We start from the raw sequence: 27893 nt of genomic DNA on the forward strand, positions 1-27893 counted from the left end.
TGGAATGGGTGGATCCTGGGAGCATCAAAAGGTGCTGGATTGAGGAAGAAGCGGCACGTGTTGATGTGTATTGAGGACCATAGTGGCTATTTACTTTCTTGTAAATTTTTCTACTCTTTATTTTCCTGTAAATAGTAATTGTGCACTAAGTATTTGCTCATGCAGGACTCACTGACCTACGGTTGTCATTGTAATGAATGTTTGCTTTCACCTTGTCAGATGCTTGGATCAGCGGGCAGGTAGGATAGGGATGGTGTCATCTCTAGAGTCTAGAGTGATCCCAGGCATCAAAGAACTACCCTGGCCTTGTATGGGTACCAAGGGCAGCTGCTGCCCATCTGTGTCCCTCTGGAGCTCATTTGGTATGTGTGGGAGGGGGGTGGCATCTGTTGTTACAGGACACTTACTATCTTGTCAAAAGGCCTATGACATAGTCATTACCACTAAGGTATACTCTTGGAAAGGAAATAGCTCAAAAGAGGAAAGGAAAACACGTCCCTTTATTTTCCTTTATTTAAAAATTCTTAGATGCACCATAAAGAATTATTAGGATGGCTGTCTCCACAGTTTTTTGTGTTGGTATGTACTTATAGCAGGACTCATGAAAACTGGTTCCTACTGGCTCCTTACTCTATGACCCATTAGTTAAGGAAAACTTGCTATAATTCTATATTGTAGATAACTATAATTCTAGCAAGATGAGCAAAGGAAACAGCATCAATGTCAACATTTACATGGATGGTCGGTGCTGACCAGAAGTCTAGTGAAAATGAGTGGTTGAATTCATTATAAGTTGGTAGAGTCCTTGTAGAAAACATTTTGGGAATATCATTCGAGAGCCACAATAATATCTGTGCCCTCTGACTCAGTAAAGTCATTTCTGGGAATCTCTCAGAGGAAAGAATCCAAAATATGGAAAAAGTGATATGCATGAAAATAATCATTGTAAAGTTATTTATTATAATAATAAAAAAGCTTGGAAACATCCACATGTACAACAGGAACATAATTAAGTGAATTTTACCTATATGAAAATATGATTATGAAAAGCCCTGGAAAATAATAGAGATGAATTAGAACAGAAGTCTTAAGATGGTGTGTCTTTGTGTATAGTCTTTGGTTGCGAGCAACAGACATGACTCTGGCTCGTTTAATCAATGATGTAATTTGTTAGAGGGACAGGGGGTTGCTCATAGAATCCGAGAAAAGCCTGAATAACCAAACTTTGGGAAGGGCAGGATTGAAGACAGCTCTGAGGCTCCAGGCAGCAGGAACTGGAAAGTCCTGTCTCAAGGTTCCCTCCTCAGGGGAGAGTCAGCTCTACCTGGTTTCTGTCCAGCTGTCATTCTCCGCAGTCTCCAGAGAATCAGAGGCTCTTGGATATGGCTTGGCTCATATGTCCACTTTGTGCGCAGAGGAAGGAGGCCCATGATCAGCAGTCCCACCCAGATCAAATGCAGAAGGAGCGGGTGGCAACGCTAGGGAAGTAGAGGGGATCCTATCCATAGGGAAGAGCGGATATGGAGCAGGCCGAAACAACACATGTGGAGGATATGGTAAGATTTTTTTCTCTTCTCTTTGTAATCCAAACTTTCCTATATTTTTAAAATCAAGTAATTTTAATGAACAGCACATCTCTCTTAGAAAGTCAGTGTCAATAGAGACAACTCGCGTTCTATTGTTGCAGTAGTTAACACATACTGAAAATATTGACTGCATGAAGCGACTGAAGCATGAAAATAAATCTTGTCTTTAACACTAAGTAGAAATATCTTAATAAATGAAAATACTTGATGGGGCTTTGATGAGGATAAATGATGTAACACATGAGAAAGTTCTTTGAACAATGACTAGCACACACACAGAAAGTATATATGAAACCCAGATAAAGACTTCTAGGTGTGAAGAATGAGGTTGCAATAGCTTTTCAATGTTTATGTAGTAGGCAGAAAGCAACTGCCAAGTTATATATGGCAGGTGATAATGACTGTAAAATGTGTGAATTATGGTTAGATTTTCTTTGCCAGTGCTATTAATTTTTTTTTTTTTTAAGTAAAAATGTCAGCACCAAAGAACCTGGCAGTCTATAGTCCATGGGGTCGAAAAAGAGTCAGACATGACTTAGTGACTAAACAACAACAACGTCAGTACATGAGTGTATTACCTGAGTATGAATCCAAGAAGCACAGTTCATAAAGTGACTGAATAATTTCCCCAGCTTTGTGTTTCCTAGAATATCTTTGATGATGGCGTGCAAGTATGCTTAGTCACTCAGTCGTGTCCGACTCTGTGACCCCACAGACTGTAGCCTGCCAGGCTCCTCTGTCCATGGGATTTTCCAGGCAAGAATACTCCAGTGGATTGCCATTTCCTACTCCAGGGGAATCTTCCTGACCTAGGGATCCAACCCAAGTCTCTTGTGTCTCCTGCACTGGCAGGCAGATTCTTTACCACTAGCCCCACCTGGGAAGCCCTTGATGATGGTATAACAAACAGATCTATTAACAGATAACAAAGTGTTAGTCATTCAATCGTGTCTGATTCTTTGCAACCCCATGGACTGTAGCCCAGCAGGCTCCTCTGTCCATGGACTTTTTCAAGCAAGAATACTGGAGTGGATTGCCATTTCTTTTTCCAGGGGATCTTCCTGACCCAGGGATCGAATCCAGGTCTCCTACGTTGCAGGCAGTTTCTCTACCATCTGAGTCACTGAGGCCTATACTTTTAATTTACAACAGTGAAGAGATGTATCATATAAGTTAGGAATTTGTTAGCATATATAAACTCTAGAGAAAAGTTCTGAGAAATATAGTTGTTCATATCAGTTAGTCTTGGATCATACACAGAGTGGCCAGATAGTCATTCTGCTTTTAATATGTGTCCATAGACTGAAATTGATTGGTTTGGCCCCATGGTCTGTAAGTTGAATTGTTCTGCCCTGGAGTTTGATTACTACCAACCTAGCCTAAAAGGAGTTACTCACAGACAAGGCCAAGACTAGAATGAGGAAATCAAGACACATAGGGCATGAAATTTAAGAGTGAACTCATTCTCAAGTCCTGCATTCACCCAGTGTCTTCATAAATTCTACACTTCACTGTAGTCCCAGTCCTACTGACAGGAAAGCTGACATTTATACAGATTCAGAATTGCTAATTTCTAGGAAAAAGGAATCTATTTTTACCAATCAGTCAATCTCTCTGTTTAATTTTTGTGTGATAGAGTCCGAACAATACCTGAGACCCTTGGTCAGTTGGTATTAAAATCCTTTGTACCAAAGGATTCATTCAAAATCATGTGGCTAGCTATAATAAAAAATATTGAACACTTATCAAGTGCTTACTGGGAGCCAGAAGTGGAGCTAAGCATTTTACATTTTATCCTCCACATATTCCTATTCCCGTGGTAAAGTTCACCCACACTGAGGTATAGCCATTTAGGTTATGTGACCAGGATTCCAGAGTCACCAAGGTCCCAGAGTCAATAACAGATTCAGGACCTAACTTCAGAGTCTGACTCCAAAGTTCCCATTCTTGACCCTGCTATTATGGCACCACCATCCTGGCCTTTTACTGGGTTATTTCTAGTCCCCCACTCCATCCTACTCACCTCCATAAGCTCTGGGGTCATGAATCCTCCCTTATGATGTCATCTGGTCCAGGGAACCTCCCTTTCTCCCAACAGCTTATTGTCCTTTCACTGACTTCCCTTCCAGTTCTTTCCACTGTGCCTGCTGAAAACTCTTTTCCTTTGTACAAAAAACCTCTCCCCATCCTGTTTCCACGTGGCATGCCACTGCCTTTGCCTCCAGCCCTTCAGTGAAACCTGGTTCTCTCCTAAGAACCTTTCCTTCCTTCTCTTCTTCTCAGATAAAAGACGGAGAAGCTCGATGTACCTCAAGGCACTGATGTACCACGATGTCCCACTTCGTGTCCGTTATGTGTCAGCATTATCTTAGTTCCACACTGCCTCTTTCAGCTTCTCCCTCCTCCTCTGAAATTCACACCATTCAGCTTTATGGCCCTTAATACGTTTTGTCATAGCTGTCTGCCGCTATTCAGGTCACTTCCGTGCTTTGACAGCTGCCGAGGTTTCTCTTCCTCCCAACTACTGTCATCACCCCAGCAGATTTCACATTCCTGAAGGAAATGCTTCAAACACTGCAGCTCTTAGTTTCATGACTTCTGATTTCATTAGCGCTCACCTCAGCTCCTCTGAGAACTGGATTCCCGTGGTCTCACCCTTGACTTTATCGACACCTCAGCCTGTCCTGTCAGTGAAATCTCAAACTCTAATTATCACACAGTCTCCCCTGCTTCCATGTCCCCAGTGTCTCATCTCCTGTTCTTCCTTGTGGAGACCTCAGCAATCTTGACTGTTCCACGGTGTCTCCCTCTCTCCACTTCCTCTTGATTCTTTTTCTTGTTTTACCCACACTGAGTCTCAAGGGTGGCAGGGGAATTAACTCTCTCACCAGCACTTTCAATTCTGTGACTTCTTTAGCACCTTTTCTCGTTGTTTTGGTTTTGATTCCCCAGAAGCTGGATCATGAGGAACTGAGTGGCTTAGTGGCCTCGGGAGATGATTCTGGGAAATCCGTGGAAGGATGCGGGGAAGTGAGATGGAGAGAAGGAAGCCAGAGCAGGTGTGTTAAGCAGGTTGCTGCTGGGGTAACCAGGGCTCAGCTTGACTGTAGAGCTTGGGCGAATGTGTGCAGGATGTCCCCGGGTAGTTCTCCACCAACATCCATGGGTCATGGGCTGAGGGATGCTTCCAGGGGAACTTCTTCCCTAGAACTTCCTGTCCCCTTCTTGTCTAAAGGCCAAGCCTACTACCACAGCTGGAGAAAGCCCCAAGGCAGAGGGTCCCAGCTGCTTGTATGTTAAGAAGTTGTCCGTGTGCAGAGGAAAGGTGGATGCCAAGAATATATGGGTGGGTGTACAGGCAGCATCTTTTCTATTCATCTACTCTGCAAAACTCTCAGTGTGGGATTGATCCTACAGGCTGCCTTCTGAATCCCAACTGTACTTTGTGCTATTCTGAATATCTAGTTTCTGATCTTGGCAGGACCCATAAATAACATTCTACGATCTTTTAACTCGTTGCCTCGCTTTCATGTTCCTTGGGATTTATGATTACAGTCAGATAGATTGAGTTCACATTCTGGCTCTACCACTTTGTGAATCTGGACAGATAACAAACCTCTCCAAGCCACGCTTTCCTATTCTGTAAAATCGGAATATTAGTGCTGACTTGATTTTTTTTTTTTGTTATAGATTGTTTGACGCAATAATAAATATATATGGGCTTATAATAAAACATACATATATTAACATATATAACATATTTTATATAATATAGATATAAATATATGGATATATGACCTAGCATAATGACTAACACATAACAGGAACTCATTAGCTCTTCACCTGCTTAGTTACTTCCTCATATATAATCCCAGTGTTTGTAGCAAATGGCCTTGCCTTGTGTGTCTCGCAGAGAAAGCAGACCATCAGCTCTTGACTCCACAGCTTTTCAGTGCCCTCTCAGCAGATAATACCTACCCTGTGTTCATTCCTTGAGTCTCAAAGAGAGGGCTCCTCTTCCTGTTCAAAGCTAACCTTTAACTCAGCCCATTTCTATTCATCCAGAACTTCATACTGTCAGTTACTAGCATTCTTCTCCCGATCCCTTAGCCTTTCCATCCTCATGCTTTTTCTGCAGAAAACTTTAAATAGTTATAATCATTTGACTCTTCTACACACTTCATTTTTACTTTACCCCAGTTGAAGCGTGTAGCATGCTATTTACTAATTGAAACACTTAGAAGACGTCCTTATATCACATAGCTGATAGTATCAGTGCTACAGAAAAGCTTGTAGCTTTCAACATGATCATACAGACGTGCGGGGGAAATCCTAAAATGGTCCTGTTTCCTGGGCATAGTAGATTTCTGGGAGATTGAGGGAAGCAATGAGAAGGTGAAGATGGGGTATAGGTGAAAGGCAGGAGTTAGGGCACAGAGTAGGATTTATAGTCTATAAAAATCAAGGAAATGGAAATCTTCATAACTGTGTTTAAAAAGAAATTTTAACACATGGGTATTTCTATATTTCTCCCCTTATATAAAGCATCACTACTAAGTCGCTTCAGTCGTGTCCGATTCTGTGTGACCCCATAGACGGCAGCCCACCAGGCTCCCCCGTCCCTGGGATTCTCCAGGCAAGAATACTGAAGTGGGTTGCCATTTCCTTCTCCAGTGCATGAAAGTGAAAAGTGAAAGTGAAGTTGCTCAGTTGCGACCCCATGGACTGCAGCCCACCAGGCTCCTCTGTCCGTGGGATTTTCCAGGCAAGAGTACTGGAGTGGAGTGCCATTGCCTTCTCCTAAAGCATCACTGGCATACCAAAAAGACTTTTATAAAGTTTTTAGACTGTAGGATTGTGAAGACAAAAACAGGTTCAGTTCAGCCGCTCAGTCGTGTCCGACTCTTTGTGACCCCATGAATCGCAGCACACCAGGCCTCCCTGTCCATCACCAACTCCGGGAGTTCACTCACAGTCACATCCATCAAGTCAATGATGCCATCCAGCCATCTCATCCTCTGTCGTCCCCTTCTCCTCCTGCCCCCAATCCCTCCCAGCATCAGAGATTTTTCCGATGAGTCAACTCTTCGCATGAGGTCGCCAAAGTACTGGAGTTTCAGCTTTAACATCATTCCTTCCAAAGAAATCCCAGGGCTGATCTCCTTCAGAATGGACTGGTTGGATCTCCTTGCAGTCCAAGGGACTCTCAAGAGTCTTCTCCAATACCACAGTTCAAAAGCATCGATTCTTTGGTGCTCAGCTTTCTTCACAGTCCAACTCTCACATCCATACATGATTACTGGAAAAACCATAGCCTTGACTAGATGGACTTTAGTCAGCAAAGTAATGTCTCTGCTTTTGAATATGCTGTCTAGGTTGGTCATAACTTTTCTTCCAAGGAGTAAGCATCGTTTAACTTCATGGCTGCAGTCACCATCTGCAGTGATTTTGGAGCCCCCAAAAATAAAGTCTGACACTGTTTCCACTGTTTCCCCATCTATTTCCCATGAAGTGATGGGACCAGATGCCATGATCTTCATTTTCTGAATGTTGAGCTTTAAGCCAACTTTTTCACTTTCCTCTTTCACTTTCATCAAGAGGCTTTTTAGTTCCTCTTCACTTTCTGCCATAAAGGTGGTGTCATCTGCATATCTGTGGTTATTGATATTTCTCCTGGCATCTTGATTCCAGCTTGTGCTTCATTCAGCCCAGCATTTCTCATGATGTACTCTGTATATAAGTTAAATAAGCAGGGTGACAATATACAGCCTTGACGTCCTCCTTTTCCTATTTGGAGCCAGTCTGTTGTTCGATGTCCAGTTCTAACTGTTGCTTCCTGACCTGCGTATAGGTTTCTCTAGAGGCAGGTCAGGTGGTCTGGTATTCCCATTTCTTTCAGAATTTTCCACAGTTTATTGTGATCCACACAGTCAAAGGCTTTGGCATAGTCAATAAAGCAGGTTAACAGACTGCAAATAAAGGCCCTGGGTGTTGCTTTCTATAGTAAGTAAACATATCCAAAAAAGAAAAAAATCTGTTTCTGTTATAGGTGTCAATTTACCATTAGTATTGTTCTGTTATTTTGCAAACCTTTACTGAGTGCCTACTCTGTGGACTTTCTCATTGATGGACTGCTGAAAAGACAAGAGCAGAAAGAGGAAGTTCATCTTAGTCTATGCCATGTACTGAGTGAGTCACTGGTCAGTTTGAACCTGTTCTTTTGATATCCTGGATGCTACAGCCAAGGTCATATCACTGTTTCTTATTTAATGAGAATTAATGAAACATTTTCTGATAATTTGGGCTCCTGCTTTGACCAGACCTATAATTGCCATAATTTTATTCTTGATACAGACTTTGCAGTTTTATGGAAGGGAAGGTGTTCTTTCTGTTAAGAGTTGACTGGGTACCACAATATGGGTTCAATTCATGTGAGGATTCTACTGTGGACTGAGTAAACAAACGAAGCATTTGTCCTCTTTTCTTTCAGTTTTCCTGTTTGTTCAGTGGATATTATACTATTTTTTCTTTGTCATTCAAGGGTCGTTTCAAATATCTTGAATCGTTTCTTGGCCACCAACCCAAAATGTTCCTTTCCCTTTTGTCCATTAAAATGCAATACAATTAACAAGGCTCATAATTCTATGTTCTTTAAACACTTTAGAGTTTAACAGTGAATACTCTAACATTCTAATCTCTTCTTTCTCTTACTCACATCTGTACTTCATCCTAAACTTTTGACCAGACAGTTAGGCACTTGAGGGTAGTGCTTTGCAGCTTGCGGGCCATGACCCATTAGCTGGTCATGAAACCAAATTAGTGATTTGTAACCACAAGAAAAAGTGAAGTGGGGCAGAAATTAATGAGTGGCATTGGTAAGAGTGAGTATTACTTTCTGAAATTTTGTTCCAGTTGTGTGTGTGTATGTCCTGGGTATCATCTAAGATACATTTCTTGCTGTGGGTTACAGTCAAAATAGCTTGAAAACCACTAAGAAGTAGTACAAAGCCTACGAAGAATTTGTGTTAGAGGAGTGATCAGTAATTTACTTGAGTATTAGTATTGAAGCTACTGCTTTATTGTTTATTCTTAACACTCTCATCAGACACCTCTTGGTACATGTATGTTCATGTGTGTGTGTGTGTGTGTGTGTGCATGTGTACATGAGCAGCAGAACAGCAGTAATTTGATTGAAACCACAATATAGTTTAATACACAGTTGGGATTTTATCAAATAACATGACTGCACATTTAATCACTATTGTGCTGCCAGGTTAAATAATAATGCAGGCTTCTGAGGGTCTTGGGATGAAACTGAGTGCAGATGATGGACATTTAGTTGTCACTCTTGGGTCTTCAGCAGTGTGTCTGTGTGGATTGTCTTCTGTTTGTAAACAGAAGATGAGCTGTCGCTCGTCTCACTTGGGCATACCAGAAGCAGTTTTGAATGCATTGGTGTGAATCTGGCCTTATGAATTAGTTTGAAAAATGCCAGTTCGTTTTTATGTTTCTATATGTAGTAAAACATTTTATCCTGACCGTCTCTGTTTTTGTTGAAAGTTTATTCACCTGTGGTTTTTCTATGACTCTTTAAAACTCTCTTAAAATATCCGTGTTTTCAGAAAAGTTCTATTGCAAAAGTGAATTTGTAATAGAAATTACATTTGCATATTTCAAAGTTAAATCCAAACTAAATAAGGCTTTCATTCACCCGGTGTTACCTCAGTTTTGGTGGAGCATCTGACTAAACTTTAGCTGGACAAGATTATTTGAAACTGTATTTCTACAACTGGGAGAAATTCCTAAATATGCCTTTATATTGAGGCTGCTGTCATTGCACTGAATTCAGTCTTCTTGGCCAAAGGGAACAAAATTAACTTGTATTCAAATACCTCATTTCCTAGTAAATTCTCTTAGGTGTTAGAGACACAGAACCTTGAAATCCAACAGCTTGGGTTCCCAAATGCCACTTAGTTTTGTGGCAGAGAGCAATTTTCATAGCCTCCCTGAGCCTTATTTTTCTCATTTGTTAAATGGAGGTAATAATACTGTTTACATTATCGTGTCAATGAATCAAGGTAATGCATATAAAGGATAAAGCATGGTCCCTAGCATATTGTAAGTTTTCAGTAAATGTTATCTCTTTGTTTATTCTAGAAGAGATCCTCTTCTTATCAAAATTATATGAGAATTATATGAAGTTAAGATTTTTTACTTGTAGGACATTTGATTACTGTACCTCTGAATAAACAGTGAGCTTCTTAGAAAAAGTCATTTCTGCCATCTCTTTCCTTTAGAATCCTTAAAGTTTTTCCCTGTAAAAATTCATACAGAAGATGCTCATAACAAGATGCTGATCATTTAGCTACAACTGATGAAAATTTCGCAAAATGGTTGTTTCCTTTTCTTCCATCCCAAGTTAACCATGTGGTTTTGGTACTAGGGCAACCACATTTTTAGAATTAACTGATGTGTTAAAAAAACACACACACACATTAAATGTTTTCTTATAATGGGTTACCTTTGATAGAACATCCTTGTTCCAGAAGAGAGAAAATTCACATCTCAGCTCTTTGTAAAGCATTTCTGGAGCTGGCATTGTTGTCAAAAGGAAAATATTTGAGCTTGGCGTTTGTATGGGTTTCCTTTATGAAGTACTTATTTCTAGGGAACAGAACTGCTTTGGGGCAAGAATAATTAAGAAAGAAGATATTAGTCTTTTGAAGAACTGTTCAAAAAATGAAAGCTAAGCCAATGCTGAAAATAATACTTAAAATTCACTAGTATCCCTCCAGAGCACTTTCTAAACTTTGGGCATTCAGCATTGATTTTCTAGCTGCAACTGGATAGTCAGTGCTTGCCTGAATAGCCGAGGTTAAATAAAGGGCTAAGAAAGTATTTATCCAGTCCACTTTTGTAGACTCTGGATGTATGAACCATGTAAATCATTTTATAGTTTTCTTCTCTAGTCCTCTGCTAAATGTAGAAAACCCTCAGTGTTTTCATTTTTATTTGAAACTTTGACGAGTCTGTTCAGATGTGACTGTTTCACTTTCACTTCCTCTGATTGGGCTGACACATGAGAATGGCATGCTATCAAAATGATTATTGTTCTGTGTACTCTCCACGGGCTGTTAAGCTGTGTCTACTTTTTTCAGCCTGACATTTCTGAGGGTCCCTACTGCTTGAGTCTTCAAGGTTGAAGTCCTGCTCTTGTTACTATTGCTATTTCCTTTTAGTTGGCAATGCTTCAAACTTTCTCTTTTTAGTGAAGCATTGGACTTATTTAGAGTTATTATCTTAATGGGCATCAAAAAAGTTGTATGATTTTACATGCTTCAGGTAACCAAAAGTGCAAACCCTATGCCCTTCCTCCCTTTCAGCATATGGGAGATTGAGGAAAATTATTCATTCGTCTAATGATTTCAAAGATATAACAAAGTTTTACATCTGATTACAGTGGGTTTTTTTTTTAATTTACTTGTTTTGGTTTTGAATGTATATTCTAATCTGCCTCAGGCTCACACTTAGTACTGAATAAGTGGATTAAAATGATCAAGCTCCAGATTTTCAGTATGTATAACACACCTCCTGAACCAGGCAGAAACCTTGTTTGCGGATGCTTTCACAGTAAAAATGTAGATAGATGGGACATGACAAAGGTAACGTCGTGTCCATTTTTGCTAGTGATTCTTTTTAAAGAACACGTAGTTGCACATGACTTCATAGCTGTTGTTTCCAAAAAATGTCCATATTGTAAGGTATGGATTCCATTTTCAAGCATAATCCAAGCGATATGTATTTAATTTCCATTTGAAAGGCAGTATAATATTTGAAAAAAGCAACATAAAGTAGAAAATTTACAAGTAATGATTAACTCATAGATCAGATCTACTTTCAGTAACTTGAATTTACTCAGGGATTTTTGGGGCTGTCTTATGTGAGACTTTGCCAGACTTTGATCCCTGTTTCTTCGCTTGTTTTTATATTCCAGTCCTATAAACTCACACTGTGCTGTTAAAAGAGCAGACTTATTCACAGATTTCCATGCTATCACGATAGACATATATCAATGCACTGAAAGAAATAGAGGAATAGAAAAATATTAAATTATTACTGCAAAAAATTAGAATAGTGTTTTTCAATTGAAGTTCAGTTAATTTACAATGTTGTGTTAGCTTCAGGTATATAGTAAAATAATTCAGTTACATGTATGTATGTGTGTGTGTATGCATATATGTATTCTTTCTCAGATTCTTTTCTGTTACAGGTTATTTGTTGTTGTCGTTCAGTCAGTAAATCATGTCTGCCTCTTTGCGACGCCATGGAGTGCAGCATGCCAGGGTCCTCTGTCCTCCATTATCTCCTGGAGTTTGCTCAAATTCATGTTCATTGAGTCAGTAATACTATCTAACCATCTCATTTTCTGCCACCATCTTCTCCTTTTGCCTTCAATCTTTCCCATCATCAGGGACTTTTCCAATGAGTCAGTTCTTCGCAGCAGGTGGCCAAAGTCCTAGAACTTCAGCTTCAGCATCAGTCCTTCCAATGAATATTCTGGACTGATTTCCTTTAGGATTGACTTGTTTGATCTCCTTGCATTCCAAGAGACTCTCAAGAGTTTTCTCCAACACCATGATTCAAAAGCATCAATTCTTTGTCACCCAGCCTTCTGTATGGTCCCGCTCCTGCTTCCATATATGACTACTGGAAAAACCAAAGCTTTGACTATATGGGCCTTTGTTGGCAAGCTCATGTCTCTGTTTTTTAATATGCTGTCTAGGTTTGTCATAGCTTTCCTTCCAAGGAGCAAGTGTCTTTTAATTTCATGGCGGTAGTCATCATCCGTAGTGATTTTGAAATGCAAGAAAATAAAAATCTGTCCAGCTTCCACCTTTTCCTCTTCCATTTGCCATGAAGTGATGGGACCAGATGCCGTGATCTTCATTTTTTAAATGTTGAGTTTGAAGCCAGTTTTTTCACTCTCCTCTTTCACCTTCATCAGGAGGCTCTTTAGTTCCTCTTCACTTTCTGCCATTAGAGTGGTAGTATATGCATATCTGAGGTGGTTGATATTCCTCCAGGCAGGGTTTTTTTTTTTTTTCCCTCCAGGCAGTTTTGATTCCAGCTTGTGACTCACCCAGCCTGACATTTTATATGATGTAAGTTAGATAAGCAGGGTGATGATACACAGCCTTGTCATCCTCCTTTCCCAATTTTGAATCAGTCAGTTGTTCCATGTCCAGTTCTAACTGCTGCTTCTTGACTTGCACACAGGTTTCTCAGAAAACAAGTAAGTAATCTGGTACTCCCATCTCTTTAAGAATTTTCCACAATTAGTTGTGATTCAAAGTCAAAACAATCAAAGCAGAAGTAGATGTTTTTCTGGAACTCCTTTGCTTTCTCTATGATCCAGTGAATGTTGGCAATTTGATCTCTGGTTCCACTGCCTTTTCTAAACACAGCTTGTACATCTTGGAAGCTCTCGGTTCACGTACTGCCAAAGCCTAGTTTGAAGGATTTTGAGCTTAACCCTGCTAGCCTGTGAAATGAGCTCAATTGTATGGTAGCTGGAAAATTATGCCATTGTCCTTTTTGGGGATTGGAATGAAAACTGACCTTTTCCAGTCTTGTGACCACTGCTGAGTTTTCAAATTTGCTGATATATCGAGTGCAGCACCTTAACAGCATCATCTTTTAGGATCTGAAATAGCTCAGCTGGAGTTCCATCACCTCCATTAGCTTTGTTCAAAATCATGGCCCACTTGACTTCACACTCCCGAATGTCCAGCTCTAGGTGAGTGATTACACCACTGTGGTTATCTGGGCCATTAAGACCTTTATTATGTAATTCTTCTGTGTATTCTTGCTACCTCTTCTTGTCTTTTCTGTTTCTGTTAGGTCTTTACCATATCTGTCATTTTATCATGCCCATTTTTGCATGAAATATTCCCTTGATATCTCCAATATTCTAAAAGAGATCCCTAGTCTTTTCCATTCTATTGTTTTCCTCTATTTCTTTGCATTGCTCATTTGGGAAGACCTTCTTATGTCTCCTTACTATTCTCTGAAACTTTGCATTCAGTTGGATGTGTTTTTCCCTTTCTCCTTTGCCTTTTGGTTCTCTTCTTTCCTCAGCTATTTGTAAAGCCTCCTCAGACACCCACTTTGCCTTCTTGCATTTCTTTTACTTTGGTTTTGGTCACTGTCTCTGGTAGAGTGTTACAAACCTCTGTCCTTAGTTCTTCAGGCACTGTGTCTACAAGATCTCATCCCATGAATCTATTCATCAACTCCACTGTATAATCATAAAGGATTTGATTTAGGTCATATCTGAATGGCCTAGAAGTTTTCCCCTACTTTCCTCAATTTAATTCTGAATTTTGCAATAAGGAGCTCATGATCTGAGTTGCAGTCCTCCAGGTCTTGTTTTTGCTGATTATATAGAGCTTCTCCATCTTTGGCTACAAAGAACATATCAGTCTAATTTCAGTACTGCCATCTGGTGATGTCCATATGTAGAGACATCTCTTGAGTTGTTGGAAAAGGGTGTTTGCTATGACTAGGGAGTTCTCTTGGCAAAACTCTGTTAGCCTTTGCCCTGCTTCATTTTGTACTCCAAGGCCAAACTTACTTGTTATTCTGGATATCTCTTGACTTTTTGCTTTTGCATTCCAGTCCTCTATGATGAAAAGAACATCTTTCTTTGATGTTAGTTCTGGAAGGCATTGTAGGTCTTCAGGTAACTGGTCAACTTCAGCTTCTTCAGTATCAGTGGTTGGGGCATAGACTTGGATTACTGTGATGTTGAATGGTTTGCCTTGGAAATGACCTGAGATCATCTATCATTTTTGAGATTGCACACAAGTACTGCATTTCAGACTCTTTTGTTGACTATGAGGGCTACTCCATTTCTTCTAAGAGATTCTTGCCCATAGTAGTACATATAATGGTCATCTGAATTCAATTCGCCCATTTACCCACTGATTCCTAAGCTGTTGATTTTCAATCTGGCTGTCTCCTGCTTGAATACATCCAGTTTACTTTGATTCATGTGCCTAACATTCCAGTTTCCTATGCAATATTGTCCTTTACAGCATCAGACTTTCATCACCAGAAAGCCACAACTAAGCCTCATTTCTGCTTTGGCCCAACTGCTTCATTCTTTCTAGATTCCCCGGTAGCATATTGGACACCTTCTGACCTGGGAGGCTCATCTACCAGTATCATATCTCTTTGCCTTTTCATGCTATTCATGGGCAAATGTTATACAAGATGTTGAATATAGTTCCCTATGCTAGCAGTAGATCTTTATTATTTATCTATTTTATTTATAATAGTGTGTATATGTTAATCCCAAACTCTTAATTTCTCTCCCTGTATTCTCACTATCCCCTCTGCTAATCATAAGTTTTTTTTCTATCTATGAGTCTATTTCTGTTTCATAAATAAGTTCATTTAAATTTTTTATATTCCATATGTAAATGATATCATATGATATTTGCCATTCTCTGGCTTACTTCACTTCATGTGATAATCTCTAGGTTCATCCATTTTTATGCACATGGCATTATTTTGTTCTTTTTTATGGCTGATTAATATTTGTGCATATATACCACATCCTCTTTATCCACTCACCTGTTGATGGGCTTTTTTTTTTAATTTTATTTTTACTTTATTTTACTTTGCAATACTGTATTGGTTTTGCCATACATTGACATGAATCCGCCACGGGTGTATACGAGCTCCCAATCCTGAATCCCCCTCCCACCTCCCACCCCATATCATCTCTCTGGATCATCCCCATGCACCAGCCCCAAGCATCCTATATTCCATGTCTTAGCTATTGTAAACAGTACTGCTGAGAACAGTGGGGTACACGTACCTTTTCAAATTACAGTTTTCTAGTTTTTTAAGGAACTTCCATCTGTTCTTGATAGTAGCTACACCAGTTCACATTCCCACCAACAATATAGGAGGATTTCTCCTTCTCCACAGTTTGTCTAGCTTTTACAGTTTGTATACTTTTTAATGATGGTCATTCTGACTGGTGTGAGGTGATACTTCATTGTAGTTTTTATTAACAATTCTCTAATAATTAGCTATATTGAGCATCTTTCCCAGTATATGTTGGCCTTCTATATGTCTTCTTTGGAGAAATCTGTATTTAGATCTTCTGTCCATTTTTTTGATTAGTTTTTTTTTCTAAATTAAGCTGTTTGAGCTGTTTGTATGTTCTAGAAATTAATCCCTTGTTGGTAGCATCATTTGCAAATGTTTTCTCCCAGTCTTTTGTGTATGGTTTCTTTTGCTATGCAAAAGTTTTTAAGTTTAATTAAGTCCAACTTATTTATTTTTTGTTTTTATTTCCAAAACTCTAGGAGACAGAGCCAAAAAAATATTGCTGTGATTCATGTCAAAGAATGTTCTGCATATGTTTTCCTTTAGGAGTTTCATACTAACTGATCTTGTATTTAGGTCTTTAATCCATTTTAAGTTTATTTTTGTATATGGTGTTAAAGAATGTTCTAATTTCATTATTTTTTACATGTAGCTGTCCAGTTTTCCCAGCACCATGTACTGAAGAGACTGTCTTTTCCCATTGTATATTTTGCCTCCTTTGTTACTCATTAATTGATGAATTCCCAGGTGGTGCTAGTGGTAAAGAATCAACCTGCTGATGCAAGAGACTTGGGTTCCATCCCTGGGCCAGGAAGATCCCTTGGAGGAGGAAATGGCAACCCACTCCAGTATTCTTGCCTAGGAAATCCCAAGGACAGAGGAGCCTGGTGGGCTACAGTCCATGGGGTTTCACAGAGTTAGAAACAACTGAGCATGCATGCAAGCAAAAAGCAAAAGCATAGGTTTATTTATGGACTTTCTATTCTGTTTGATCTATAAGTCCATTTTCGTGCATCATACTGTTTTGATTACTGTAGCTTTGTAGTATAGTGAAGTCAGGGAGTCAGATTCCTCCAGCTGCATTCTTCTTTCTCAAGATTGTTTGGGCTATTTGGGGTCTTTTGTACTAACATACAAATTAAAAAAAATTTTTTCTTCTAGTTCTGTGGAAAATGTCATTGGTGATTTGATACAAATTGCATTGAATCTGTAGATTACCTTGGGTAGTATGGTCACTTTAACAATATGATTCTTCCCATCCAGGAACATGGTATATCTTTCCATCTGTTTGTGTCATCTTCAATTTCATTCAGCATCTTACAGTTTTTGAAGTAGAGGTCTTTTCCTCCTTAGGTAGGTTTATTCCTAGGTATTTTATTCTTGATGTGATGGTAAATGAGATTGTTTCCTTAATTTTTCTTTCTGATATGTCATTGTTAGTGTATGGAAATGCAATAGATTTGTGTACATCAATTAATTAATCCAGCAACTTTACAGAATTCATTAATGAGCTCTAGTAGGTTTCTGGTAGTCTCTTGACTTTGTATAGCATCATGTCATCTGCAAACACTGACAACTTTACTCCTTCTTTTCCAATTTGGATTCCTCTTATTTTTTTCCTGTCTGATCACTGTGGCCAGAACTTCCAAAACCATGCTGAATTAAAGTGACAAGAATGGATATCCTTGTCTTGGACTTGATCTTAGAGGAAATGCTTTCACCATTGATTATGATGTTAGCTGTGGGTTTGTCACATATGGCATTTATTATGTTGAGATAGTTTCCCTCTATGCCCACTTTATGAAGAGTTTTTTTCCATAAGTGCATGTTGAGTTTTATCAAAACCTTTATCAGTATCTATTGAGACGATCATATCATTTTATTCTTCAGTTTGCTAATGGGGTATATCACATTGATTGATTTGCAAATTAAAAAGTCCTTGCATTCCTGGGATAAATGTTCATCAGTGATATTGGCCTGTAATTTTCTTTTTTTATGATATCTTTGTCTGATTATGGTGTAAAGGTGATGATGGCCTTAGAGGATAAATTTGAAAGTGTTCTCTCCTCTGCAATTTTTTGAAATAGTTTCAGGAGAATAGATATAAGAACAGTCTAGTCTTTAAGTGTTTCTGGGAATGACTAATGCATTTAAATGAATTTTGGCAACAGATATACAGGGAAATTTCTATAGAAGAGAGGCATCATGGAGTACAACAGTGGAAAGAACCCAGTCTTCAGAGTCAAATAGACCTAGATTTACATAATGATTGTTCTATTTAATAAACATAAGCTTGGGAAAAATGAATGTACTATTTATGGTTTCAGTTTTCTCCTCTACAAAATGGGGTAATAATATCCACCTTATAGAATTGCTGTTTGGATTAAATGAGAAAAAGTGTCTCTAGCATTTAGGGCAGTGCCCAGTGCACAGTGGGCATCCAATAGATGAAAATTAATTTCCTTCCCTTCACAGACTTCTCTTTTTTCTTGAAGTCTGCCTATCCCTGCTACCCAAAGTGTTATTTTTAAAGCCACTTAAAATATAGTACTAGACTTTTATGATTCTGTGATAAATTCAGGTGGGTTTTTTTTGACATCAAACCAATTATATGCTGCCTTACTCGATAGTAAATATGCTTAGCTAGAAGAAACTGACTTAGCTGAGTTAGTTCCATCCAAGGATGACAGCAGTGGTTCTGTGCTACAAAGTAGAATGGTGCATGGCAATAACATATAAGAGGTAATTTGTTATATGCATTCATTGAATGGTGGCACTTTAGTATCCAAGTATTCCTAAAGATTCCTAATAATACTGCTTTTCCTAATATATGATATTCTAGAACATCAAAAAGATGTTCTAGTGGCACACAGAACTATGTCAGGAGAGAGCTAGACATCTCAGAGTCTATCTTCTGGTGTTGCAGGAGGTCCTGGCCAAAGGTGATATACATCCAGGAGATGAAAATCGTAATAGCAAGTGGTTATCTTTTACATTGGCAGATGTTCTTATACCTTTCAAAGTGATTGTGATTAGCAGCAATATTTTCTGAATAAAAAGGTGGTATGGGCACACACACACACAAACCCTTTATGTGCATGTACAAATATTATACATGTGCATGCACGAAAGGCGAAAGTTTCCAAAAAGGTCCAAGGAGGCCTTAAGTAAAGTCATACCAATAAAAGGGAAAGCAAGACTACAAAAGGAAAGGGAAAAATAATGTTCTAAAAACAGTGTTTTGAGTCATGTCAACTAAGATTTCACTTATCTGGAAGTTATTTTTCTGAAATCTCAGCAATATGGAATATATCCAAGGACCAGGCAGTAAACTACACAATGCTTATGAGGAGCTAATATAAATGTCGTAGAATCACAGAGCGCTGGGTTTGAGTGAATCAAATTCCCGCTGGTTGTCTATTTTCCATATGGTAATGTATATGTTTAAATGTTAGTTTTTCAATTTGTCGCTTGCTTTCATTCCCGCACTGTGTCCACAAGTCTGTTTTCTCTGTCTGCGTCTCCATTGCTGCCCATTTTTCTCCATTGCTGCCCTGCAAATGGGTTCATCAGTACCATCTTTCTAGATTCCATATATATGCATTAATATATGACATTTGTTTTTCTCTTTCTGACTTACTTCACACTGTATAATAGGCTTTGGGTTCATCCACCTCATTAGAACTGACTCAAATATGTTCCTTTCTCTGACTAATATTCCATGATATATATGTACAATAGAGCAAATGAAACAACTGACAAAAGATTAACCTCCAAAATATACAAGCAGCTCGTGCAGCTCAATACCAGAAGAACAACCCAATCAAAAAGTGGCCAGAAGACCTAAATGGACATTTCTCCAAAGGAGACATACAGATGGCTAATAAACACATGAAAGGATGCTCAACATTGCTCATTATTAGAGAAATGCAGTCAAAACTACAATGAGGTATCACCTCACACTGGTTGGACTGGCCATCATCAAAAAATCTGCAAACAATAAGTGCTGGAGAAGGTGGGGAGAAAGGGAACCCTCTTGCATTGTTGGTGGGAATGTAAATTAATACAGTCACTGTGGATAACAGTATGTAGATTCCTTAAAAAACTAGGAATAAAACTACCATATGACCCAGCAATCCCACTACGGAGCGTATACCCTGAGGAAGCCATAATTGAAAAAGACACATGTACCCCAGTGTTCACTGAGGCACTCGAGAGGTGGGATGGGGTGGGAGGTGGGAGGGAGTCCAAGAGGGAAGGGACATATGTGGCTGATTCATGTTGATATATGGCAGAAACCAACACAATATTGTAAAGTAATTATCCTCCATTAAAAATTGTTTAGATCTAAAAAAAAAGTAAATTTCACGTAGTTCTTAAAAAATTTTCTATTTTCCAAGCCTTTAATTAACCAAACATGTTTTTCAACTTTATGCCTTCAGAAATTAGATGAATTCATCTACCAAAAAAAATTTCTCTGATATCATGATCTCAGCAAAAAATGACAATTGTAACAAGATGGAAGGAGTCAGAAAAATTATAAAAAGCAAAATGAAACAAAACAGAAAAGCCCAGTAACCAGAGACTGTGGCACGTTGCATTACATGTGGAATGTTTTGAGGGCTTTGCCACTTTTCAGTACAGTGTAATAATTATTGTTAATAATAGTGGTTCTCAGTTATTTAGACAGATTGGATTATGGTCAAAATATTATTTAAACAAGTAGACAGTGTGTAAGACAATTTCTGAAAAATTCCCAGACTCATTTGTGAAAGTAGGAAAATTTGGCACTTCAAGGGTAAATATCAAATATCTGAAATTTTACTTACGTGTAACACTATCTCATCAGGATTTGTAAGGATTTGTAATGCATTTGTGGATTGTGGAGGTAGAATGTGATTCAGGCAACATGGAGCACATTAGAATCTTGAAATCTTGATTGCCTCATCAGTCAGCTCGGCCTCTGTGCTTCCACCAGGCTTGCCTGGCAATTGACTGCCCATGGGGATGAACGGTGCTTATTCTCAGGCTCATGGAAGAACAGAATGGAAGCACCACAGTTATTCTGGCAGTAGCACTAGCATTAGTAGTAGCAGCATCAATTACTATTTAATGAGCCACGTTCTCCCCACTGTCTTTTTCAGGCCACCAGGGTACCATTTTGTGCAGCAGAGTGGTAAATCAAACGGTACTCTACTGGGTTGAAAGAGTAACTGCATCACTCTTAGAGTTCAACATATTACCTGAATGTGAGAAAAGCTTTGGGGAGAATAAAGGCCATTAAGTGCCCCCAGGGTGTAAGATATTGCCCAAAGTACCAACATTTCCCCATATTCTATGGGGCCAAATGGTTATCAGCCATCAAGAGGAGGTGGTCCAATGGTACTTGCTGTTCATTCTCTCCGAAAAGCTAATGAAGGAATAAAATATACTACTATTAAGTTTCAGAAAAGTGAGGGAGGTTAGAGACCTTTCCCCCTGATTCCAAGCATTAATTTAGTTGATATTTATACTCAATCTCCCTTCAAACACTTTAAGTAGTTTTATGTAATAAAAAGGACATTAAGTAGTCAAAAAAAACATTCAAAATGATCAAAGAAAGGAAATTCTGTTCCTCTGAATATGTGATGTGTGTGCCCAGTTTATTGAGAAAGTTAGACACATCAAATAAATACATGATGCCAAGTAAAAAACATGCTCTTAAAAACAAATCTAGCCACATTACCCTATGCTACCTTTACTTCATATTCCATAAATTCTCTCCAAAGGACTCAGGTGAGCTAGGCTTATGAATTTCTTTTAATTTAATAAATACCCAGTGTAATATGTTTAGTGACTATAAGCATAGTTTCCTCTTAACTAAAGTCTGATGGTTTTAGGCATCCAAAGAAACCAAGAAGATTAACATTTATGGATATATTAAAACTTTGGACTCCATATTTCAAATCTGTCAGCAACTAAAATATCATTTTATTAATTCTTCATCCACACAAGTTATATGGAATTGCACAAAATTTACAAAGTGCCTACTAAGGTTCTAGACAGTGTAGCTATCAGGCTCTGCTCCTTGACAGTAAGAGTCAATATATTCCAGGTAACTTTATAATCTGTCTAATCATATAAAAGTTCAGTTATTCCTGAAGCTTAATTGACTCATACATAAATCAAAGTAATGGTACTTAGGTGAGATTAGATTCTGCATAGAGTTAAAAGGATGAACCAGAAAAAAAAAAAAAACATACAAGCTGAACACAGCTGTCTCATTCCCAGTCACAGTTTTTGAAAGCCAAATGTCAGGTAGAACTGAAGGCTTCGATATCAGTCCAAGTCATTTTCTATCCTTGCGCCGTTTCATGACTAAAACTGAACATAGGCTTCAAAGAGGGTTAGAAAATGAAGCAGGCTTTACCCGTATCATGCTGCCTTTCCTCATAGCTCTAACCCTACTTAAGTGCATGCATGCCACAGCCATATAGTCGAAAAAACACAAAGTGTGAAAAAACATATTAAGAATTCAACCTGCTGGCTTCACTTATTAGTAGGAAAGTTACATTTTTTTCATCTTCTAAAAATTTTTTTTATTGAAGTATAGGTGACTTACAATGTTGTGTTAGTTTTAGGTGTACAGCAAAAAGAATCAGATATATATAGATATATATATCCATTCTTGTTAGATGCTTTTTCCATATATGTTATTACAGAATATTGAGTAGAGTTCCCTGTGCTATACATATACAGGAGATCCTTATTAGTTGTCTATTTTATATATTGCAGTATATATATGATAATCCCAATCTCCTAATTTATCACTCCGCCCTCCCCCTGCCATGTTTCCCCTTGGTAACCATAAATTTGAGATCTGTGAGTTTGTTTCTTTTTTATATTAAGTTCATTTGTATAATTTTTTATTAGATCCCACATGTAACTGACATTATATGATATTTGTCTTTCTCTGTCTGAATTCCTTCACTTAGGATGATAGGAAAGTTACATTTTTAACTTAAATGTGACCTTATCATTCCAGGGTGACCTGCACTGTATAATATAAAAACCTTTAGAGTTTTGCTAAACTTTCTGAAAATCATGAAAATGCATTTAAATTAATAATGTCTGAGTATTTATATGCCACATATTTATTACCCTCAATAGCTTAATTTAAATTCACATTGGAGGCTAGCGAGCAGTCAGACTTGGTATTACATGAAGAATCATGGTATTACCATTTACTGCTTAGCAGTTTGATTATCATTGTACAGGCCAGGTGGAAAATGTACTTGTCTCTTTTATTCCTTGTTCTAGATGGTAGCCAATTCACATAATCTGCAGAACAGTAGATATCCAGCCTCAAGTAACAGGATCCAGCTCGTGTTAAAAGATACTGCCTGTTTGCTCTGAACTCTGAATTCTTTTTCTGCCATTAACTATTTCCATATATTAAGCAAGAATAGAATATTTCCTGTGGTTTTCAGGTGCTTTCCAAGATTTGTCATTCAGATTTATAGCACCCGATGTAAATATTTCAGTGACAGTGATAAATGTGTCAGGATACCATTCCACTTTGTCTCAGAGTTCACATGGGGCCCTTTTGGGATCCAGTGTCTCAGTTCCACAAATTTGCAAGCAAAGTGTATTTAATGATCCAGTTGATAAGCCCCTCCTTTTATGCAGTCTTTGTGAGTTAGTATGAAAATAAAGGACTAGATTTTCCTTAGCCTTTTAGCTATTTAATCTCCAAACATGGAATTAAACAATAAAATGTATCAAAAGGAGAGTATTATGATGGTGAGAACATGAAAAGATAACATCGGTGCTTGATTCTTTCCTTACTAAGGTGACTGAATATTTGATGACTCTACTTTGTAAATTCACTTACTGTAAAGTAATCTACTTGCATTAGATTGTCTGTTAGGACTGTTCCAGCTCCCTGTATTTTAATTCTAAAATAAATATTATATTTAAAATTTCTACCCTCTCATAGAAATCTTTCAAACTAGAAAAAAGGACAAAAATCATAGTTTATGTTTCTATTATTATGTGAAATCAAATTTTCTTAGTGTATTTTGCTTAGGTTGCCAGTCCTAAAACCACTGGGAAGGCCCTGCCCACTGAACATTGAACTTTGTTTTGCTTTTAAAAATGTATCCCATCCAAGGATAGAAATAGACATATGTATTCACATAATCCCCCTGCATCCTCCTGAGGGTTTTCATCAGATGAATTTCCCCCAAAGGGCCTTTTAGCTACCAACAGCTTCTCTTTAGGACATATATACTTCTGACTGTGGTCATTTGTTAAAGAGAATTTTAGCAGATGTTATTAATCAAATAAATTTAAGAGAGCTATTGCTTTCCACTTGCTCCCATGGTGTAACACACATATAATAACAGGTTGTCTGCGGTCCCCTTCACGAAACTCTCTGGTGACAAGCATCTTTATTCGTGTAAGCTCAGTTTACATCTTTTCTTCTTCAGATCTGTTAAGTGCTGGCTGCTGATTTCTTTGCACAATATCTCCATCCATTCAGTTTCATCCCTGAAACATTCCATCAGACTGCCCTCTCTTGTGAATACATTCTTACCTTTTTTTTAAGCTCTAAAATATACAACTATCCATGACTACATAATTTGGAGGCCATTTTAAGATCACTGGTCAATACCATGGCAGTGTAAGGATTTGTTTAAACTGCGTAGTTCTCCATTGGAATGGTTGAATAGGTTTCTGTCTCAGAGATTAATCAGAAAGCGTATACGAAGCAAAAGTTATTTACTGTCCTTACCACTTATTTTTCTCATATATTTATTTTGACACACTAGAGAATTAGCATAGTCATTTGTTCAACAAACATTAATTGATAGCTGATTTTGTAATAAGAATGATAACAATGAATGATATTAGCCACAATTTATTGAGTGTCTGCTATATGCCAGATTCTAGGCTCTTTTTATAAATACTAAGAATAACAATTGAAGAAATTAAATCTCTTCTTCCTTTAGTGGGATTCACATTCTAAGTGAGGAGACAAGCATAAAAGCAAGTATTTGCAATATGTGCTTCAAGAGAAGAGGTGGTTTGGTATAATGATTAAGCAGAGAATTAAATGTCAGAATATCCATTTACATGGTTTGAATCCTTGCTTAATACTAGCTTAGTAGCTGCATGACTTTGGACAAGTTCCTTAACCTCTCTCTGTGGTTCAATATCTTCATTTGTCAAAAGAAGAAAAATCAGGACCAAGAGATACAGTTGCACAGATTTTGCCCTGCACAACTCCATGAAGTCTTACGTGGCATCATTCAATAGTTAATGATGGGTGCTTCACAGGCTAGTGATGAGGGTTAACAGAAAATATTTTTGAAGCGCTTAAACAATGCCTAGCACCTTACAGGTTCTGTTGTTGTTTTTGTTTGGGGCTACTTGCCAGGCTCCTCTGTCCATAGGGTTTCCCAGGCAAGAATACTGAAGTCAGTTGCCATTTCCCTCTCTATATTATCACTGTAAAATGCTGAAATAGAAAAAGTGAAGACGTTCTCTCTTTCTTTTTTTTCTGACTGTGCCACGAGATCTTAGTTCCCAGACCAAGGATTGAACCTGGGTCCTCAGCAGTGAAAGTGCTAACCTTTGAAACAATAGGGAACTCCCAAGAGATTGACTCTTCATTAGGAACAAATATTCATGGAGATTATTCAAGAAAGGTAAGACATTGATTCAAGCTCATACCATTCTTTCATTAATTCCACTACTATGGGGATTCATATTCCTGGGGAAGGAAGCCTGCATTGCTAGCAGAGTTCTAGTCCTGCATAAGTCACGCTCGAAAACTGTTTTCAAGCTGAACTAAATGCTATCACAGGTACTTTGGTACCATCAGACTGGTGTTGATTCTCAAAGCCCCAAACAACTAGTTCTATCCTAAGGACACATTCAATGTCATTGCTTGATTCACTGCTGTATTTCCACATCTCTCCTTTGGAGAATGGCTCGTCAATTCAGTATTGAGGACTAAAAGAGAAGACACTGAAAGAGAAGAAACCATTATTCACTTAGAAAGATGAAACCTTTGAAAAAAAAGTCAGAACAAGAACAGGAGGGAAAACGGGGTAGAGATGATGACGTTTGATACGGAACGTATGGAGTTAGGAGTATTAGCAGGTGAAATAGCAGATGGAAATGTTTATTGGATAGTTGAACTATGGGTCCAGGCCTCTGGAGAGGATTTAGGTCCAAGGACAGTGATTGAAAAGCTACATGCATGTCTCTGAAGATGAAATTTGTAGAGGCGGAACATCTTACCAAGTAGATAAATTGCAAGTTTATTATTAAATTAGGAATTGCCTACATTCCAAGGCTCTGCGTGGAGAAGTGATTTTTTTTTTTTTTTTGACTAGTAGGCAAGGGAGAAAGGAGTGCTAAGAACAAAAGCAATATTCTATAGAATCAAATGCTGCAGAAGTATGTAAGAGGATGAGGATTGGAAAGAAAAGTGTAACAATCAAAAGCTTATACATGAACATCTAGAGAACAGAGGGATACGTATTTTCAGTGAAGTTTGGAGAATGGAAGTTATAGATGGGGCAGTAGAGATTGTGGACATAGCATTTGTGAAACATTCTTTCAAAAATTAATGGCATAAAAAAGAAATAGTTCCTAGGAAAAGAGAGGTCAGAATAGCATTATTTTTAGGAGAGCACAATGAATACATTTAGCTGTTCTTGCTGTTGTTCAGTCGCTCGGTCATATCCAGCTCTTTGTGACCCCATGAACTACAGCACACCAGTTCAGTTCAGTTCAGTCGCTCAGTTGTGTGCGACCCCGTGAATCGCAGCACGCCCTGTTTGTCACCATCTCCCAGAGCTTTTCTCAAACTCATGTCCATTGAGTTGGAGATGCCATCCAGCCATCCCGTCCTCTGTCATCCCTTTCTCCTCCTGCCTTCAATCTTTCCCATCATCAAAGTCTTTTCTAATGAGTCGGGTCTTTGCATCAGGTGGCCAAAGTATGTAAATAAGTGAAGAAGAGACTGAAATGTAAAAGAAAGCAGGGGTAAATTGCTAGTGCGTAATAGCTCCATTGAGAATGATTGGCGACTTGTGGAAACAGCTGGGCTTTGAAGTGTAGAGGAAGGCTGTTGGTTGGTCCAGGAGGTTCATGAGTCATCATGTACCTCTTCTAGCTTCTTAAATGCTGGCTTCAATCACATTTCTCACCTTCTTAATGACTTCTGCAGCTGGAGACTCAAACTTCGTTCTTTGAGGGCTATGGGATTGTTTCATTCGTGTCAATTTTCATTTGCAGAGATTATAGCACATTTCATTTTTATTGATATAAAGGCATCTTGATATTCTCTTTCTATTAACCCTGTAAGTAGACATCAAAGAAAGTAGTACTAGCCTCACACATCTTCTCCAAAAAAGCACTTTAAAATGGAGTTGCCCTTGCTTAATTTCTGGTTAAAAAAAAAATGGATGTGACATTAAAATAGATAAAGAGGCTGCAATTATAATTTTGGTGTTAGACGTTAAGGCCACAGAGAGTATAAAGTTTAATAATTCTGCAGGGAATGAAGAAGAAACCCTACACCTTGACAGTTACCATCTCTTTAGTTTATGGCTTATTTAGGTTTCAGTTTTATAAGTGATCAAAAGTTAAAATTTGTAGATTACACAATCTTTTGTTTGCCCTTGTTGATGGATTGGTTCCTGCTTTCCTGAGTTTTTAGTGGAAACAATTATATCATATAAGAAACTATCTCACTTGTTTCTGTTCCCTGGCATCATATATGGAAAAATACAGCAGTTGGTTGAATTGTCTGCTAGAAACTGGCCTTTAAAGGAGAATATAAGAGGAAGAAATTTTGCAAGTGTATACTTTAAGGTTGAATTGAAAAGGGGAGGGGGGATTTAGGGGGGGATGACTGAGTTCACATTCCAGTTTTTGAAGGTACTTTACTAATTCATGAAGGACCTTACCTCTGAAATGTAGTATAAATTTTTAAAAATTTATTTAGATTTGAATGATAAAAATTCAACATGATTACTGTTGTAGAAGATGATATCTGACCTTAGTTATGTTGTCTAAGCAGGATTTTCTCCTTTATCTGAACCAAGAAATCTTACTGTTTCCTCTCCAATTGAATATATCCAGCAAAAAGTATATCTTCTGACATTAAGAAGGAAAGACTACTTTAAACAGAATGAGCTTAAAAAAATTTTTTTTTTTAAATCAGGAAATTGCTACAAGCTTCTGTTCCAGTTTTGAACACCTGACCTGGCCTGGCCTGTTGTATGAGGGTGGACATCACTATACCTTGTCTTAGGCAGTAGATGTGTCCTTGAAAAGTTGCATTGGAAACCAATTTTGCAATTAAAAAATAAATCACTCAAGTGGCTTGAAGTAAAAAAATTCTGT

At 38.2% G+C, this 27893-nt stretch overlaps 1 protein-coding gene and 1 long non-coding RNA gene across 3 annotated transcripts in view; both read left to right on the forward strand.

The window, feature by feature from the left end:
• MAML2 (mastermind like transcriptional coactivator 2) overlaps nucleotides 1-27893 on the forward strand; it is a 410701-nt gene that overhangs the window by 44574 nt on the left and 338234 nt on the right. The window lies entirely within an intron of this gene.
• LOC138421097 (uncharacterized) lies at nucleotides 1416-27887 on the forward strand. 2 transcript variants are annotated; one of them, XR_011249410.1, is made up of 3 exons: nucleotides 1416-1556; nucleotides 25049-25180; nucleotides 27712-27887. It is a non-coding gene; the product is annotated as an uncharacterized lncRNA (long non-coding RNA). The 2 variants fall into 2 exon arrangements; XR_011249409.1 differs by lacking the exon at nucleotides 1416-1556 and having other exon boundaries at nucleotides 22863-25180.

Source organism: Ovis canadensis, chromosome 15, assembly GCF_042477335.2.
Source record: "Ovis canadensis isolate MfBH-ARS-UI-01 breed Bighorn chromosome 15, ARS-UI_OviCan_v2, whole genome shotgun sequence".
NCBI lineage: Eukaryota > Metazoa > Chordata > Mammalia > Artiodactyla > Bovidae > Ovis > Ovis canadensis.